The sequence below is a fragment of the Lepus europaeus genome, chromosome 10, assembly GCF_033115175.1.
Source record: "Lepus europaeus isolate LE1 chromosome 10, mLepTim1.pri, whole genome shotgun sequence".
In the NCBI taxonomy this organism is placed as follows: domain Eukaryota; kingdom Metazoa; phylum Chordata; class Mammalia; order Lagomorpha; family Leporidae; genus Lepus; species Lepus europaeus.
The window spans coordinates 40960820-40978531 of NC_084836.1; the positions used below are offsets into that span (position 1 = coordinate 40960820).

The window sequence follows — 17712 nt, forward strand, 5'->3', positions numbered from 1 at the left end:
AGGGGCCCAAGGACTTGGACCATCTTCTGCTGCTTTTCCAGGCCATAGCAGAGAGCTGGACTGGAAGTGGAGCAGCCAGGCCTTGAACTGGTGCCCATAGGGGATGCCAGCACCACAGGCGGTGGCTTTACCTGCTATGCCACAGCACCGGCCTCAGCTCTTTAATGTTTTAATACCACTGTCTTCTGGTCTCTGTTGTTTCAAAGAATTAAGCCACAATTTTTTTTTTTTTTATTTTTTCCCTCATAGGTACTGTAGGTTTTCTTCCTCTGATTATTTTAAGGCTTGCTTCTTTTTGGTTTGCAGCAGTGTAAAAGTGCAAGGTTTGGTTTCCTTTGTATTTTTGCCATGAGGAGTTTAGCCAAGATTCATGATTCATAAGTGAAAATTTTCACAAAATTTGAGAAATTTTCAGTCACTTTTTTTTTATTAAAAATGGCTTTTATTCTCCCTTGCATTATTTCTCCCTCTCCTTTTAGGGCTTCAGTTGCATGCATGTTGGGCTGCTTCATATTGTTCAGTAGCTTATTAAGGCTCTATTCATTTTTCTTCATCTATTTTCTGTATTTCAGAATAGATACTGTCTGTTGATCTCTCCTAATGGTTACTGACCCTTTTACAATCTGTAATCTAGAGTTAGGCTCATATAGAGAATTTTTTACTCAGAAACTATACTCTTAAATTCTAAGATTTCATTTTAGTTGTTTTTTGGATATAGTTTTAATTTTTCTCCAGAGACTCATGCATCTGTTCACTCACCATGATTCTATTTTCCTTTAAGTCTTTGAAATATTTATAGCTGCTTTTAAGTCACTGTCTGCTAATTCCAAGATAGGGCCTTCTTTTTTTTTTTTTTTTTTTTTTGACAGGCAGAGTGGACAGTGAGAGAGAGAGACAGAGAGTAAGGTCTTCCTTTGCCGTTGGTTCACCTCCAATGGCCGCTGCAGCCAGCACGCTGCGGCCAGCGCACTGAGCTGATCCAAAGGCAGGAGCCAGGTGCTTCCCCTGGTCTCCCATGGGGTGCAGGGCCCAAGGACCTGGGCCATCCTCCACTGCCTTCCCGGGCCACAGCAGAGAGCTGGCCTGGAAGAGGGGCAACCGGGATAGAATCCGGCGCCCCGACCGGGACTAGGACCCAGTGTGCTGGCGCCACAAGGCGGAGGATTAGCCTAGTGAGCCGCGGCGCCAGCCCCAAGATAGGGCCTTCTAAGAAGTTGTTTCTATTGAATTGTTTTCTCTTGATCTTGAGTCCCATTTTCCTGTTTCATTACATGTTTAACATTTTCATGCACATATTGTATATATTTTATTAATTCATCTGCTTCTGAAGAGTGATGATTTTCATTCTAGAAAGCAGCTAAGTTACTGGCTGATGACTCTGTAAGTGTGACTTTTATATTTTTAGAATGAATCTAATTCAATTTTGCCCTTAGTCTTAGAACCAATGTTTAGTTCTTGGAAATAGCCTTTATTCCAAAAGATGTGACCCCTTTGAAGTTTTGATTGGAAACTTGAAGCATTTCTCTAGACCTTCTGACTTGGTAAGCTTTTCGGAATCCAAACTCTGCCTCTGCTGTGGTGAGCACGAGTAAAACCTCTGCTTAGTGTTTTCTAACTTCTGCTTTCCACTGAACTTTTTTTGGACACAATGCATGTGTAATTTAGAGGTCATCCAAGAATTTCAGGGAATATGATACCCAGATTATCTCTATTGCTCTCATTTTCACGTCCCCCTTTTATTTCCAGCTGTTCTTGGGGAGTGCTTTCAAGGATTAACTGTTTAAACATCGATCTCACCAAGCCTGTTTCCCTTCTTCTCTGGGTTGAATCTCTTCTGTGCTGTGCTTGCTTTTGGTCATTTCCTAGTTATTTTTCATCTTTTGTACAAAGTTGATAATTGTTATCTGTGAGAGGCTTAGTCCACTGTGAGCTTGTCTGCCATTATTGGAAATGAAACCTCTATATTACTCTTATAACTGAAAACCTGACTTTTTTTTTTTTTTTTTTTTTTTTTTTTTGACAGGCAGAGTGGACAGTGAGAGAGAGAGACAGAGAGAAAGGTCTTTCTTTGCCATTGGTTCACCCTCCAATGGCCACCGCGGTAGCACGCTGCGGCCGGTGCACTGCACTGATCCGATGGCAGGAGCCAGGGGTTTCTCCTGGCCTCCCATGGGGTGCAGGACCCAAGCACTTGGGCCATCCTCCACTGCACTCCCTGGCCACAGCAGAGAGCTGGCCTGGAAGAGGGGCAACCGGGACAGGATCGGTGCCCCGACCGGGACTAGAACCCGGTGTGCCGGCGCCGCAAGGTGGAGGATTAGCCTAGTGAGCCGCGGCGCCGGCCGAAAACCTGACTTTTAAAACAGGCTAGATGTGCTTGCTTCGGCAGCACATATACTAAAATTGGAATGATACAGAGACGATTAGAATGGCCCCTGTACAAAGATGACACTCAAATTCATGAAGCGTTCCATATTTTCTCAGTAAAATGTCCATTGTTTATAAGCTGAGAATTTGCCAATGATTTTTACAGAGCGGCTTCTTGCTGAATACTGCGTCTGCAGCTGAGATTAGGACAGTTGCAAACATGGAAAGAAGAAAATTGATAAGATTTGGATATTTTAATTGTTTAAAAATTGTACAAAAAGGAAAAATATTAGAATAAGTACTGGCAAAACTATCTCCATGGTCTTGTTTTTAAAAAGGGGGGGAGCAAAAGTTTTAGATTGTACTAAATTTATTTTAACTTACTGTTAAAAGCAAAAATGGCCATGTAGGTCAATATCATTGGTAATTTATAATAGCTTTTGTTCAATCCCAACTTTCCATTTTATTCAGATAAGAAAATGACATGATATTACTGTGTTTGAAATGTTTTCTTATGGTTTGTAATATTTCTGTAAATTTATTGTGATATGATAAGGTTTCCCTCCCCACCCTACCCCTGCTTTATCTTCTATAGGTGTATTTTAAAAGATTCGGCTCTGTATTATTTGAATCAGTCTGCCAAGAATCCCTGTATATATTTGAATTAATACCATCCTTATAACAGGTACATTTTCAACTTAAGTTTTTACTCCATTATGCACAGTTTGAGAAAAATAAAATTTTGAAATATGGACACTGAAAAAAATAATAAAACAGGCTAGAACAAATGAACCAAAATATAATACTTTCTATCAGGAAGGAGCTTTATAGATAATATTTTTTCTTTAGTTTCTCACTTTTCTGTAACATGGTGTTTACTTTTACTTTTTTTTTTAAGATTTATTTATTTACTTGAAAGTCAGAGTTATACAGAGAGAGAATAGAAGAGGCAGGGAGATGCTGGCACAGTGTTTACTTTTTAAATTAAATTTTTTTGGGCCTGTGCTGTGGCATAGTGGGTAAAGCTGCCACCTGCAGTGCCAGCATCCCATATGAGCTCCGGTTTGAGTCCCGGCTGCTCCACTTCCCATCCAGCCCTCTGCTATGGCCTGGGAAAGCACTAGAAGATGGCCCAAGCACTTGGACCCCTGAACCCATGTGGGAGACTCAGAAGAAGCTCCTGGCTCCTGGCTTTGGATCAGCCTTGCTCTGGTCATTGTGGGCATTTGAAGAGTGAACCAGTGGATGGAAGACCTCTCTCTTTCTCTTTCTCTTTCTACCTCTGCCTCTTCGTAACTCCACCTTTCAAATAAACACATAAATCTTTTAAAAAAATAAAAAAACTTTGTGGGGGGGTAATAGAATTTGCATGGAGTGAAAGGCTTCCCACATAATAGAAACTGTATCATAAGTTAAAAGTGTGTTTGCATGCAGAACATGAGTCATCTATGGGCCAGCCATTGGGTGAAGGCAGGATGGTTTTACAGGGAGGGAGAAATATAAAGAAACAAGGAAACTCTACCACATAAAAGGCAGTTAGCTTCAACTCATTGCCAAACGCCTGGGTTATAAACATGCTGGATTACCTTGTGTAGTAGATGAGTCTGCCAGAGATAACCTTGAATATTTTAAAGCTCCCAACATCATATTATGTTAAAAATATACATACTATATGTACTTATATATGACTCATATGCATGTATTTGGATGCAAATCAGAAATACGAAAGAGTCAAAATAATTTTTAGAATGAAGAGATTGGGGATTTTTTGTTTGTTTGTTTATTTGAGAGACAGAGTTACAGATAGAGAGGGAGAGACAGAGGGAAAGACCTTTTATTGCTGGTTCACTCCCCAAATGGCCACAACACCCAGAGCTGAGCTGAAGCCAGGAGTCTGGAGCTTCTTCTGGGTCTTCCATGTGAGCGCAGGGGCCCAAGCACTTGTGCCATCCTCCACTGCCTTATAGGCCATAAACAGAGAGCTGGATTGGAAGAGGAGCAGCTGAGACATGAACCGGAACCCATACGGAATGCTGGTGCTGCAAGCGGAGCCTTAGCTTACTATGACATAGCACCACCCAGGGATGATTTTTTAAAAATATTTATTCATTCATTTGAAAGGCAGAGTGACAAAGAGAAATAGAGACAGAGACAGAGTTCTTCTATCCACTGGTTCATTCCCCAAATGGCCACAATGGCCAGGGCTGGACCAGTTGGAAGCCAGGAGTCCAAACTCCATCTGAGTCTCCTATATGGCTGGCAGGGACCCAAGCACTTGGGTCATCATCTGGTACCTTCCCAGGTGCATTAGTAGGAAGGTGGATCAGAAGTGGAGGAACCAGGACTCAAACCATTACTCCAATATGGGATGCAGGAGTTCCAAGAGCCTGCTTAATCCACTGTGCCACACCACCTACCCTTGGTGATGATTTTTAAGGCAGTAGATATAAAGTGTTTTTTGCCCAGGAACATACCTAACAGGGGACTTTCACATTCCCATGTTTTCTAGATGGTGGCCTCTGGCATAGATGAGACAAAAGTGGAGACTATGAGAAATTTCCTTTCTGTTTACGCTAAGATACTAGCTGCCCCTATATATCCACTAAGGAAAGTGTATTAAAATCAAGGTAAGTGAGAAGAGTTTTATTATCAGAAAACCTTGATTCTGTGGTAGCATTTTAAAGTAAATAATTAGGAAATTTCATTTATTCATTTAGCATACATTTTCTGGGTAACTACTATGTGTACTGCACTGGTTCTATTTCATGGTTATTACAGATTATTTATTATATGGTTCATGATTGCTCTAGGTAAGCCACTGAGGAAGGCAACAGAGATTGAGAGAAGCCTTATTTTTAATATTTTAGATTATTACTGTTGCTTTTATAAAATTAATTTTTAATAACATAGAACACTCATTGCTGTTTCTTAAAAGTATCAACTTCAGAATACCTTCTCAACAGTAAGAGTAAGGAGTCTGCAAGGTAAGATATTAAAGCAAAGCAGAAATCTGAAGTTCATGACTTTGTCTGGCATAAGCAGACTCATGTTCAGTCACTGCCCAGGTCTTTTTCTGAGTGCTTTCAACTTATATTTTGTATGCACTTCTTTCTCTTGGTGAGTGTAGCACCTTCCTGCCTAGTTTATCCTATACATCTTTATGCCTAACACATTTTCATGCTATAATAAGGCCTCCATGAATATATGGACTTGGTTTGATTCACTGCTGTATTTATTCACTGTATTTATTTATCCACTCTAGTGCCTAGTACAAAAAGATACCCAAAATATTTATAATTGAATCAATTAGCCCTTGAAACTACTTTCACTCTCTCCCAATCATCTTTTTTTTTCTTTTTTTAAGATTTATTTATTTATCTGAAAGTCAGAGTTACTCAGAGAGAGGAGGCAGAGAGAAAGAGAGGTCTTCCATCCGATGGCTCACTCCCCAGATGACCGCAACGGCCAGAGCTGTGCCGATCCGAAGTCAGGATCTTCTTCCGGGTCTCCCACACGGGTGCAGGGGCCCAAGGACTTGGGCCATCTTCTCACTGCTTTCCCAGGCCATAGCAGAGAGCTGGATTGGAAGAGGAGCAGCCGGGACTAGAACCGGCGCCCATATGGGATGCCAGCTCTTCAGACCAGGGCGTTAACCCACTGCGCCACAGCGCCAGCCCCTCTCCCAGTCATCTCTAAGATAGCATCCAAATTCCTCAGGTTTCCTTTTGTAACCTGGCTGCCAAATCTTTCCTCCCCCTCCTCTTCTACTTTTACTCTCTAAGCAGTCCCCTGCCATCCTATTCCCCCAACACGAATCCTTTTGCTTAGAAAGCCAGTTTCCATCTACACACCCCAACTGTCTTTTAGCCTCTGTGCTCCTTGAGGACTTGCAGGCACCATCAGCCACACTCTCCTCTTTTCTTTCCTCATCTGTAGGACTGAAAATCTATTTCAGTCATCATTCTCATCATCAGGGCTTTTTCTTACAGATATTTACATTCTTTTTGAACCATTTCAAAATTTCATGTGTTGTCTCCCTACCTGGACTGTAAGCACCTGGGAGACTGAGAGCTTAAGGCTCCAGCCATATGGAGCTTCTTTCATTTATTTCACATTCCCTTCTGCACATTCTCTTAGCTAACTCACTTCTCAAGTATCAGCCTGCATGTCTCTTCCTCTAATAAACTCTCATCAACTGGATAAGAGTACATACCCTTCTCTCATGTAATGTGCTCATCACACTTCATTCTCCCTACTTGACCATAAGTTCTATGAGAGTAAGTCTGTCTTGTGCATTGCTATAGTCCAAGCACCTAGGCCAGCACATGGCAATAAGTACCCAATAAATATTTGTTGACATAGTTTATTGGTAAGCTCAGAGCTGAGTAAATAGGGACTCCTGGCCTGACAATGTCATGCAGAATTACTGTATTCGAAGCCCTCCACCAACTGGTCCCTGCTTCCTCTTTAACTACTCCAAGTAATTTATTGAGACCTACTATGTACAAAGCACTGGAGAAAAAATATTAAGTAAAATGAAGTCCCTACCCTCAGTGACTTAACATATACCCTAGTAGAGGAGATAAGATATTAACAAATAAATAAATAAAGGATATAATATTAGGCAGTAAAAAGTTATTTAAAAAATCAAAGCAGGAGTGAGCATTTAGTCTAACGGTTAAGGCACTGATTGGGATATCGGAACGCCTAGGTTCGAGTGCTGACTCTGCTCCTGATTCCAGTTTCCTGCTAATGTACCTCCTGGGAAGCATGCATCCTGGGAGGCAGCAGTTGATGGCTGAAGTACTCGGGTCCATGCTACCCAGTGTGGAATACCTAGATTGAATTCTTAGCTTCTGGTTTTGGTCTGGCCCAGCCTTGGTTGCTGCAGGTATTTGGAGAGTGAACCGGTAGATGAGAGATCTCTACCTCTTTACCTTTTAAGTAAATAAAATTTAAAAATTAAAGTAGAAGTAGATAGTAACTAGGTATGGTGGTATTTAGAATGCTAAACAAATTTTCATAAACTAGATGGCTTACAAGCCTCAAAAAAGTATTTTAAACCATCTGGAGACTGGGGAGTCCAAAATCAAGGTCCTAGCAGATTCAGTGTCTGGTAAGGCCCATTTCCTGGTTCATGGATGACCACAGACAGGGGAGCTCCCCAAATTCCCTCTAATAAAGGAACTAATCCCATTCAGGAGGGCTCTGACCTCATGAACTAGTGAACTACCAAAGGCCTCATCTCCAAATTCCATTACAGTGGGGATTAGGATTTCAACATAGGAATTTTGCAGTTATATAGACATTCTGTCTATAGCAGGAGGTGACGTGAAAAAGTGACCTGAGAAGAGGAAATGCTCTCCCCGAAAGGAGAGTGCTGTTCGCAGAGAGAACTGCAAGTGCGTAGCCTGAGGCAGAAATGGATTTAGCATCCTTCAGGAAGAGGAAGGAGATGAAGGGCAGGAGCAGATCTAGCTAGGATGAAGAGTGGCCAATGAAGGGAGGAGTAGGACACCAGACAGGGGTAGTGACTCACAAACCAGCATAAAGGTCTAAGATTTGATTAGGAGTGCAATGGGGAGCCAGCACTGTGGCCTAGCAGATAGAGCCGCAGCCTGCAGTGCCGGCATGCCACATGGGCACCAGTTCAAATCTCAGCTGCTCCACTTCTGATCCAGCTCTCTGCTGTCACCTGGGAAAGCAGTAGAAGATGGCCCAAGTCCTTGGGCCCTTACACCCACATGGGAGACTTGAAAGAAGCTGCTGGCTCCTGGCATCGAATCAGCCCAGCTCTGGCCATTGCAGCCATCTGAGGAGTGAACCAGCAGATGGAAGACCTCTCTCTCTCTCTCTCTCTCTCTCTCTCTCTCTCTCTGCCTATCTGTAACATTAGCGTATTTGCTCTCAGAACAGGCCTCTGACTCCCCATGCCTTCACCCATGATCTACCTTGTTGTCTGTGCAGTTGAAAAGACTGGGCTAAGATGGCACCCCTTTCGTGAAGCCTGGATTTCTTTGGATTCCCATTGCTCTACTTTGTGCCTCTGTCACAACAGCTGGAATTACCTACAAGTACATAAATTCCTCTCCCAACACCAAAAGTCAGCAACACTTCTATTTTTGTCTGAGACCCTTACATAATTTCTCCCCTTTAAACATATACAAATTTAATCCATTATAGAGACAGTTTTGAGCATAAAAAGAACAATACGTATAATATGATGAGGTAAAATTGGTTCAGTAACATAAGGGAAAAAAGGATACTCATTGAATCTAATAAAAAAACCACAATAGCAAAGTTTCATGAAGCTCTTTGTCATTCATAAAATTTAATACAAAATTTTACTGAACACAAAAGAATCACAGATGAATTCATCTTTCAGCCTTTTCGTCCATCTTTCCCTGTCAGGACAGAGAGGTTGATGGCCAAAGAACCAGCCTGTGGGAGAAATAGTTACTACAGCTAAATTCTCAGGCTAGTATGGTAGAATGTCGGAGGGATAAATGAGAAATGAAAGGCAAGAGTGTAGGGCAATGGGAGCTGGTAACTTCAAATCACGGATGTGGGAAAGCCCTCTGCATTCTCACACCTTCCTGGACTCCTTTCATAGGCCAGTGGCGATAGCTGTAGAATTCTACCTCTCTCACATCCTCTTTCCTTTATAAATGGACTTGGGGGATTGGGAGAAGCATTTGGAAACTCCCATGCGCGTTTCTATAGTTCTTCCCCTGAACCAGGAAGAGAGAGAGAGAGAGGCATATAAGAGGAAGATTATATCTATAGACAGAAAGCAAGTTTAGATGACTTTCCAGAATAGTTGAAGAAAGTTTCTCTTGCAGCTTTGGCTAGAATACACATATATGCATCAAAGACATGGGTAAATCCAAACTTTCCTATATTGTGAAACATGCCCAAAATTGAATGAATGACCAAGTAAATTAATAGAATAATGTTAGATGTATATCAAGAAACAATAATATAAATTCACTAAAGCCAAATAGCAATATTGATAGGCTTGCTTTTAAAAGGACTGGCTTGGAAAAAATGACACAAAATCCACTTAGTGGCTTAATAAGGAAGTGTTAAGCAAGATTTCAAATGCCAAAGCTGCACATTTAATAGGCATAATCAAATGCTGTTTCTTATATATCATTAGTAGTCAACATTTTAAATGTTGATTTATATTATACTTTTACTTTAAATATTGTCATTTTAAAAAAGATTGGGCCTGCTCATTACCTTAAAAATAAAAATGTTTTTAAAAATTTTTATTTGAAAGGCAGAGTTACAGGGAAAGGGGGAGAGAGAGAAAAAGGGGTCTTTCAGTGGTTCATTCCACAAATGGTGCAACATCAAGAGTTGGATCAGGGCAAAACCAGGAGCCGGAATCTCCATCCAGGTCTCCCGTGTGGGTGGCAGAGGCTCAAGTGTTTGGGCCACATTCCATTGCTTTCCCAGGCTCATTAGCAGGGAGCTGGATTGGAAGTGGAACAGCTAGGACTTGAACCGGCATCCTTATGGGATGCCAGCATTGCAGATGGCAGCTTAACCCCCTGTGCCACAATGCTGGCCCAGCCTTTTCTTTTTAATTACATTCATCGGTAACCCACTGAATGTATATGTCTGTAAGCACAATTTATTAATGTGGGGGTGTGTAAGTTGAGAATCCCTAATGTAATGTTGATACCACATCTCAGTAGTGAAATTTTACCAGTCCTTATATGGTGATATTCCTGACTTTTAGACAGTAATAACACTGGAAGAGAAGAGCTGACTCTTGAGTAGAATCCTTAACAGTTATCATCTGTGTTCATTTATATATCTTCACAATAGTTAATAAAAGAATATTTTCTCAAAACTTAGTACAAAAAAAAACTTTAGAAACCACTGACATTTCACATTTAGTTGATTCTGATCCTAAAAATAGAAGTTATTTTTGCAACTAACAATATGCTTTAAAAAATTCTATGTTGGCTTCAAATTTACCACCTCAAGTTAAAATGGAACAAGTGAGTTTCATTATCTTGTAATCAGAAGATTAAAATACATGTATCCCTAGGAACAAAATCAATTTGTTATTGGTATATATAATGATAGGTTCTTTGGGCAATAAGAGTTTTATGTGAAACTTATTAAAAACAACTTGTAATTTAATATATATATATATATATATGTATATGTGTATAGATAGATAGATAGATAGATTATTTGAAAGACACAGTAACAGAGAAAAAGGAACAAAAAGAGAAAGAGATCTTCCATCCACTGATTCACTCCCCAAATGGCCAGAACAGCCAAGGCTGGGCCAAGCTGAACCCAGGAGCCTGGAACTCCATCTGGGGCCGAAGTACTTGGGCCATTTTTCACTGCTTTTCCAAGCACATTAGTAGGAAGCTGGATTGGAAGCAGAGCAGCAAGGACTTGAACTAGCACTCCCATATGGGATGCTGGCATCGCAAGTGGCAGTTTAACCCTCTGTGCCACAACGCTGGGCCCAACTTGAAACATTTTTGTTAGCTAGTAAAACCAAAAGTCCAGGAGAAAGCACTCTGAAACTTCTGGAGTTTGTTTTACTAAATCACAAATAAAAAAGAAATGAACACTTCTTGACCATCTATGCTGTGCCAAACACTGATAAACACCTTATGCATGGTATGTGCGCTAATCCTCACAACAACAATAAGAGGCAGTATGATTCTACGTTCACATAGAAAGAAACTGAATTTGTGATAACAGGGCAAAAGAAATGAAGCCAAGATCTGAACATTAGCTGATTCAGTGCCCATTCCATTTCATGCAGCTTCAGGACATCAGCATAAAAGGTCTCATGGACTTTTCCTTCCAAATCTGCTTTTTTTCTTTCATGTCCTCCACATTCAGTCTAAACCATGGAACACTTCAGAGAGAATTCCAATGTCCATATTTTTTGGAAAGAGAAAATAATGTTTTTCAGAGAGTGACTTACATAAAGAATTTATGTTTTCGATTTTTAAAAAAGAGTTTTTAATTGTCTGCTTGAAAGGTAGAATTACAGAGAGAGGGAGAGACAGAAAGGGAGATCTTCCATCCTTTGGTTCATTCCCCCAAAAGGCTGCAATGGTCAGGAGACTGAAACTCCATCTGGGTCTTCCATGTGAGCGGCAGGGGCCAAGCACTGGGGCTATCCTCTGCTACTTTCACAGGTGCGTTAGCACAGAGTAGGATCAGAAGTGGAGCTGCGATGTGAAATGTTGCTCATGCAGGATGCTGGCCTCACAGGAGGTGGCATAGCCCACTGTGCCACAACAATGACCCCGTTGATGTTTTCTTACCTGTCTGACCAATGCCGCCCATACACTGCCTCTCTGATCCTAGTCCTTGATAATGTGCTCTATTTGCATGCTATGTTCTTAGTAAATCATTTTTGAATTCTGAAAATAGAACTTCAAACAATGGTTTGAAACAAGTATTTAAATAAATCTGGAATGACTGAAAGCATACTTTGCCCAGGTTGAAAGTTTTACACAGAGGTCAGTGTTATGACGTAGCAGGTAAAGCCACTGGCTGCGATTCTGGCAGCCCACATGGGTGCTGGTTTATGTCCCAGCTGCTCCACTTCTGATCCAGCTAATGGTCTGGAAAAAGCAGCAGAAGATGACCCAAGTATTTGGGCCCCTGCACCCATGTGGGAGACCCAAATGAAATTCCTGGCTCCTGGTTTTGGCCTGGGCTGGCCATTGCAGCCATCTGCAGTGTTAACCAGCAGATAGAAGATTTCACTCTTGCTGTCTCTCCTTCTCTTTACATCTCCAACTTTCAAAGAGTAAATAAATCTTTTTTAAAACATTTTTTGTACAAATATGCACATAAATTTGTTTTCCAGTTTTCTCATTAAATTTTTTCAGCCCTCTTAAACATTGTCTCACATCTGTTTCCCTTTTGCCATGTTGGTACGTCAATTCTTTTCCCAAATTCCTTTTCTCGTTCTGTCACTGGCCCTGTTCCTCTCAATGGTGGCTTTCATATACTGTTATTTTTGGACTTTCTCAGCTTCCCTTTAGAGACTTGTTAACTTCCCTTTTCCCTCTCTATCAAATATTTTTTGTATACTTGAGTCTTTAGTCATCAGTCATAATTGTTCTGAAAATAGCTTTGATACATAAGCCAGTCCAGAAGACCAGCAATTTCTAAAGCTAGTAACACCTTGAGTAAACAAATTATTTAATGATTCATTCCTTTTATGACACATCATATGAGAAAGAAAATATTCTGAGAATACAGGTATAATTTCGTGTAAAATGTTCAATAGTTGTAGAGATAGGTTTATTCTCCTCAAATAATTGCTTTGATGTTCACCCCAGGATTATAGCTGACCAGCATAACTTTTCATTGAAATAAATAGATACTTATTAGAAAACTTCAAGTAATCAAAACCTTCTAATGATTAAATCCTGCACTGCTAATTGCGACCCTTATAGTATTAGACTTTAGTATGGTCATAAAATTTTTTTACACAGAGCAATATGCCTAATTTAGTAGAAGATCTGGATCAGAACATATTGCTCTGTGAAAAAAAAATTTATGACCATACTAAAGAAGGCTGTATAAGTAGTTTTAAGTGCTAAGCTCAACTATTAATTTTACAGGACTCCTAAAGATATGTGCCAAGTAAGACTTCACTGTTCTAATATAAGAATTAATTGGGGGAGGGGGGCAGGCACGTGGCACAGCTGGTTAACTTGCCACTTGAAACACCTACATTGCATATTGGAGTGACTGCTTTGAGTCCCAACTACTCTGCTTCCAATCCAGCTTCCTGGTAATGAGCACCCTGGGAGGTACCAGATGACAGCTCAAGTACTCAGGGTCCCTGTCACCCATGCAGGAGACCCAGATTGAGTTTTAAAATCCTGGATTTGGCCTGACCCAGCACTGGCTATTGTATACATGTGTGGTGTAGGAGTTTAACCCTCCACCTGCAGTGTCTGCATCCCATATAGGAGTACAGATGTGAATCCCAACCTCTCCACTTGTGATCCAGCTTCCTACTAATGTGTGGGGGAAGCAGCAGATGACAGCGCAAGCACTTGGGTCCCGTCTACCCACATGGGAGACTGAGATAGCTCCTGGTTTGGCCTGGCCCAATCCAGGCTTTTTGTAGCCATTGGGGAGTGAACTGGTAGTTGGAAGATATCTCTCTCAATCTGTTTTTTTTTTTTTTCCTTTGGAAAAATATTTTTAAAAATTAGTTAGGAGCAGGTGTTCAGTCTATTAGTAAAGATGCCAGTGTCTCACACTGGATTGCCTGGGTTTAATTCCCAGCTCTTGCACCTAACTCCAACTTCTCAATGTGTACCCAGGGAGGCAGTGGTGATGGGTCAAGTAATTGAGTTCCTGCTACCCACCGCTACCCATTGCCTTCCCAAACTCTCAGATCTGGCTCAGCTGTTACAGGCATTTGAGGAGTGATAAAGCTACACAAAAACTGAATCTCTACCTTTGTCTTATGGAAAGCATTTTTCACATAAAAAGTTACGTGAATAAAATGGCTGCAGTTGTTTGAAATGACCAAATATTTCAATTAAATAATTAAAAGGAGAGGTTTAAAATGTCTAGGTAGGAGGGAGGGAGGAAGGGAATATCATTATATTCTCATAATTTTATCTATGAACTATAGTGAATCTGTTAAAAACTAAAAATAAATTAATTTTGAGAAGTACCAAAAAAATCGAGAGGCTCACAGCAATGTCTTCTGAATTACTACTCTTAATAGCTATCATTCAAACCACTAGGTGGCACCCACAAGCTTTTTCCAATATGTACACTAAACAATGTATGCTTGAGACACTTTTTGAATTCCATCCACCTATAAACACCATCTGATGCCAACACTCCCATCATTTCTACAAATTCTATCCATCTGCCTAAGGCAGACTTTATAATGTTATGCCTCTAGACAGTGATAAATGTTATTGATACTAGTAGCTTAAGAAGCTATTCGATGATTGACAAAAATATTGAGAAATCAAAATATAGGGCATAATGATTTAATGAAAAAGCATTGGATTGAGGGTCAATAGCCTTGGTTCTGTCCTCAGCTCCTCCATCAACTCTCTCACTATCTCAAGCAGGCCAGTTAACCTCTGGCTCCTACTCTCCTGGTCAATAAAATGAAAGATTGGAACTAATTTTTTCTCAACCACCAAACAAAATTCAGGCACTCAGCAAGAGAAGGAAATCTATTATATGTATCCATGTTTTTGTTTAGCCTTGTTATATTGTTTCTTCCTTCCTGATGTTCCTAGACATTGTCTTTCATCAGTTTCTATTTAGAGAATTTCTTTTAGCCATTCCTTGGGATAAGTCTGCTACAATAAATTCTACCAGTGTTCTTTCATCTGAGAATATTGTTATTGTCCCTTTATAGCTGAAGAATATTTGTGCTACATACTTTCATCACTTGAAAAATGTTGTGCCACTTCCTTCTGCCTCCCATGATTTCTAATGAGAAATACACCATTATTTGAATTATTTATTTCTTATAAGTAAGGTAATGTGGGCAATATATAATCTCTCTCTCATTGTTTTTAAGATTTTTTGTCTTCCATTTTTATAAATTTTATTATAATACTTATGTGGTAGGTTTCTTTATGTTTATACTTAGTTTCTAGAATCAATAGGTTTGTGTCTTTTGTCACATTTGGGATAATTTCAGTTAGTATTTCTTTGAAAAAACTTAATTTTTTGTTGCTGTTATTAAATATTTATGTATTTGTTTGAAAGGCAGAGTTAGAGAGAGAGAAGGGGAGCTCTTGCATCTGCTGGTTCACTCCCCAAATGGCCACAAAGACCAGGACTGGGCCAGGCTGAAGCCAAGAGTCTAGAACTCCACCTAAGTGTCCCACGTGGGTAGCAGGACCTAAACACTCAGTCACCTTCTGCTGCTTCCCCAGGTGCATTAGGCAGGGAGCTGGGTAGGAAGTGGAGCAGCCAGGACTTGAACTGGGACCCATATGGGATATTGCATCACAGGTGGCAACTTACTGCTCCACAATACCAGCCCCCAAAACTTTTCTTTATTTGAAAGACAGAGATGGAGAGAGAGGGAGAGAGAGGGAGAAAGAGAGAGAGAGAGAGAGAATCTCATATACTCATTCACTCCTCAGACGCTTGCAGGAGCTGAGAACTCAGTGCAGGTCTTCCAGAGAGGTGGCAGGGGCCCAGTCACTTGCATTGTCACTGCTGCCTCTCAGGGTCCTCCTCAGCAGGGGGTTAGAGCCAGGAGACATAGCTGGACATTGAACAGAAGCACTCTTATGTAGGATGCGAGTATCTTAAATAGAATAGGAACTCTGCCTTTCAAATAAATAAATACATCTTTACCAAAGAAATCACTTGTAATACCAGGAGCCAGGAAGATCTCAGACTGAATGAGAGAAGACCGTCAGTAGATGCCAATGCCTTGGTGACAAAGTTTAGAATAACCCAGCAAAAACTTTCGAACAGCTACCACGTTTTGGCCTTCTTACTACTGGGAAATGGTAAATGTCCTGTCTGTCCACTACGCCTCCTCTGATCCCACCACAGTGGAGGGGGTGAGGGATACTCAGTGACTGCCAAGTGTGGATGGTGGGCTAGGCTCCCTGCCAGAGGTGAGGAACATTTTTCTGCCAGGGGCTTTTGGGATATTTATTACATCATTTGCAGGCCATATAAAATTAGCAACTTAAAAATTAGCCTGCTATAGATTTATTGAATTTCTTTAAAAAAAAAAAGATTTAATTATTTATTTGAAAGGCAGAGTTACAGAGAGGCAGAGGCAGTAAGAGAAAGAGAGAGAGGTCTTTCATCTGCTGGTTCACTCCCCAGATGGCTGCAATGGCCAATGCCAGGAGCCAGGAGCTTCTTCTGGTGCAGGGGGCCAAAGACTTGGGCCATCTTCCACTGCTTTCCCAGGACACAGCAGAGAGCTGGGATTGGAAACGGAGCAGCTGGGACTAGAACTGGCGCCCATATGGGATGCTGGCACCACAGGCGGTGGCAACCTACAGTTGCCTTGGTGGGGTCAGACAAAAAGATTTTGTTAGCTGGAATGTTCCTCACCCTCGAACTGTCGTTGTGGAGTGTGGGGGTAGGAAGCTCATAGCTGTCTAATGGGGATGAAGGTGCCAGCTCCCTACCCAGCCTTCTCTGCTACCTGGTCACTGGGGCAGATAGGGCGCTTCATGTCAGCCTGGAGAGGACCAAAGCCTTGACTCCCCATTGGGCCTTTCCTGGTCCCGCCTTCAGAGACCTGTGCCTTGGTCTGTTGCTGTTGAACTTTTGAGACTATGAGCTTTTCCAGCACCCAATCCAATATATACAAAACAAAAAAAGAAGCTGCCCTGTCATTAGTTGGATCTTGGGGCTCCTAGTTGGGATGCTTTTTTCTCACCGTCTTTCAGTCTATTTATATTTGTTTTACAGGTGATATTCAGGGTTTTAAGTTGTACTTAATGGTATGAGTAGGAAAAGGTACATATACTTTATTTCCCCACAAGCAAAAGTCTCATTTCTGGTCTTTTTATCCCAGTCTTTGAGATGATAATCTCTACCTTCCCATGGAAAATAATAATGAAGGTGTGTCAAAGTGTGCAATTAATACCAAATGCAAAAGAGATTATTATTGCTTAAGGATGTGTCATGAAGCAAGAAAGACTTGAAACCCATCTAATAAATAAATGTCATTCTATGGTTCCTATATTTCTCCAAACATTATCTAATGAACAGCTCAAAAGTAATCATCCTACAATTGGGTTTTACCATGTGCTAAACACTATGCTGAGTGTCTGGCATGCAAATAATGCCTCAACAAACAAAAGCAGTAAACATTAGTATCATACTCATTTTACAAATGATGAAACAGAGGCTTAGAGACTTGGTCAAAATAAGCCAGGAATTTTATCTGGGCCTGTCTGAAACCAAATAATGAACTGTAGCCACTGTGCCATACTGACTCATTCCTTTTGAAATCAAAACAAATGCATGTAGAAGGGGGCTGCCAGCCCCCTCTGCCTAATTCAAACCAAAACTAAACTGTTGCAGACGGATAGAAATCAAAAAACATAGAAGCACACCATGGCATCGGAAGCAGAAACTTCAGAGTCAGTTACAGAGCTACGAAAGAAGAAATGAGCAGAAGTATTGAATGCCGGAGTGAAGATTTGACTTCTGACAGTGTCGCTCGCCTTCACGTTCCTCAGTTTCTTGGAGGGAAGATGATGTGTAGAAACACGCACTCTTCTTTAATTGGCTGTGATGTAAGATGTGCCGGCGTTATGAATCACAAGACAATGAAATATTTCATGTGGCTTTAATGCCGTG

The 17712-nt window shown here is 40.9% G+C and overlaps 1 long non-coding RNA gene and 1 other non-coding gene across 2 annotated transcripts; both read left to right on the plus strand.

Annotated features, from left to right (window-relative positions):
- Positions 1-2373: 2373 nt before the first annotated feature.
- On the plus strand, positions 2374-2480 carry LOC133769219 (U6 spliceosomal RNA). The gene has a single exon (XR_009867121.1). It is a non-coding gene; the product is annotated as a U6 spliceosomal RNA (small nuclear RNA).
- A 486-nt stretch (positions 2481-2966) lies between these two features.
- LOC133768537 (uncharacterized) lies at positions 2967-17508 on the plus strand. The gene is made up of 3 exons (XR_009866992.1): positions 2967-3052; positions 4877-4994; positions 17434-17508. It is a non-coding gene; the product is annotated as an uncharacterized LOC133768537 (long non-coding RNA).
- Positions 17509-17712: the final 204 nt, after the last annotated feature.